General features: G+C 43.4%; 1 pseudogene; it reads left to right on the forward strand.

Annotated features, from left to right (window-relative positions):
• Positions 1-740: 740 nt before the first annotated feature.
• LOC133792942 (U6 spliceosomal RNA) lies at positions 741-850 on the forward strand (annotated as a pseudogene).
• The last annotated feature ends 978 nt before the right edge of the window (positions 851-1,828 follow it).

A 1,828-nucleotide genomic window follows, 5' to 3' on the forward strand; every position in this document is an offset into this window, starting at 1 on the left:
AATGAAGCCATTCATTGCACTTCGGTAGACCAATTGGAATTAGACATAGCTGAGCAGACTACTAATGTAGAAGACCTAAGAACAAGTATTAATTGATGTTTCCTTGGTTACATTCAAATAAGAAGGATGTCATTCCCCATTACCATCATAATTCGTATATCTTGACAATAGTTAAACCACATAAGAAGTAAACACTAAGATGCCATTCATACATTTTAATAACTAATTAAAATGATAAACCCCTAGTAAATATGAACCTAGAGTTGACTGGAGCCTTTTGTGACATCCCTAAAATTGTTTATTTGTCATCACTCCTTCTGAAAAGGCTGGAACCAAGAACGACACCCATCTTCATCTCAATGCAAGCTTCATAGTTGGCGATTGCCTCAGCCTTCAGATCATGCAAGGCTTTCACTAACCTTTCCCTTTCAACCGCCCACGTCTCATACTGATATGTCAGTTCTTCAGAGGTTGCAACCCATTTATTCATCCTCTCCACTAGCTCATCCTCTAACACCGATATTGTGACAGTCAGAATCTCGTGATCCATAAGGGGAAAGACGGGGTAAAAGCTGTGCAATCCCACACCGCCTGGGGAAGGTCAAGTGTGATGATTCTAAGACTGTGTAGGTATGGGACTACATAGTCTTAGAATCATCACACTTGACCTTCCCCAGACAGTGTGGGATTGCACAGCTTTTACCCGGTCTTTCCCCTTACGGATCACGGGATTCTGACTGTCAAAATCACCCCCTTTTCGGATCCGGTAAAATTGGAACGATACAGAGAAGATTAGCATGGCCCCTGCACAAGGATGACATGCACAAATTGAGAAATGGTATGAGAGCCTTGACCCAGCCGGAAGTGTGGCCGACGGGGACGTCGGGCCCGTAAGGGGAGGTGATTGTGACAGTCAGAATCCCGTGATCCGTAAGGGGAAAGACCAGGTAAAAGTTGTGCAATCCCACACCGCATGGGGAAGGTCAAGTGTGATGATTCTAAGACTGTGTAGGTATGGGACTACACAGTTGAAGAGAGCTTAAATAGATTGATGGGTACTACCTATATCAACAAGATGCATCTTCTTTTCGGTAGACCACCACTAAAAACTCCAAAGTTAAGTGTGCTTGACCTGGATCAATCTGATGATGGGTGACCTCTTGGGAAGTTTTCCTAGAAAGCCTCCGAGTGAGGACAAAGCACGCTGAAAAGACTCATGTTGGTTTGAAGGACCAGTTGTCATTCCAAGAAGCAGCTATAGTGGCGTGGGGCGTTACAGATATCTTCTTTTAAGAGGATTGATTACACTCTTCGAAGCAACGACGGTCACAGTTGCTTTGGAAGAGCTCAAGCTTCTGCTGCTCAACCAACTGCCTGAGATCATTAATAACCTCCAATGGATTACTGGGAAGGAATTTCAGCGGGACATGTATGAACTCGTCATAATCGGCTAGCGACGTTGGCTGTCCTCTATTCTCAGGGACAACCTCCAAATTGCAGGAATCTACTGAAGAGTTAGAGTCCATTTCGCAAAATCTCTGACAACATGCCTACTATACCACCAGTTCCTTACCCCTACTGATCTTCTTACGGAATGGGCGAAGGGCAGTTTCATTGATTACGCTTTGTGTAGTTCCCCACCAATCTTATTGAAAAATCCCTTGCCCTGTTTACACTATTCTCTGTCATGTTGGTCATAAGTAAAGCAAAACTCGGTTGTTCTACTGATGTGGGGCCCTGGCACGTCTACCCATTTTCTAACTTTATAAAAAGAATTATTAAAAAATGAATAAATATGTGACCCGTTCCATTAGACAAAAAGGAAATG

Source organism: Humulus lupulus, chromosome 7 (assembly GCF_963169125.1).
Source record: "Humulus lupulus chromosome 7, drHumLupu1.1, whole genome shotgun sequence".
In the NCBI taxonomy this organism is placed as follows: Eukaryota; Viridiplantae; Streptophyta; class Magnoliopsida; order Rosales; family Cannabaceae; genus Humulus; species Humulus lupulus.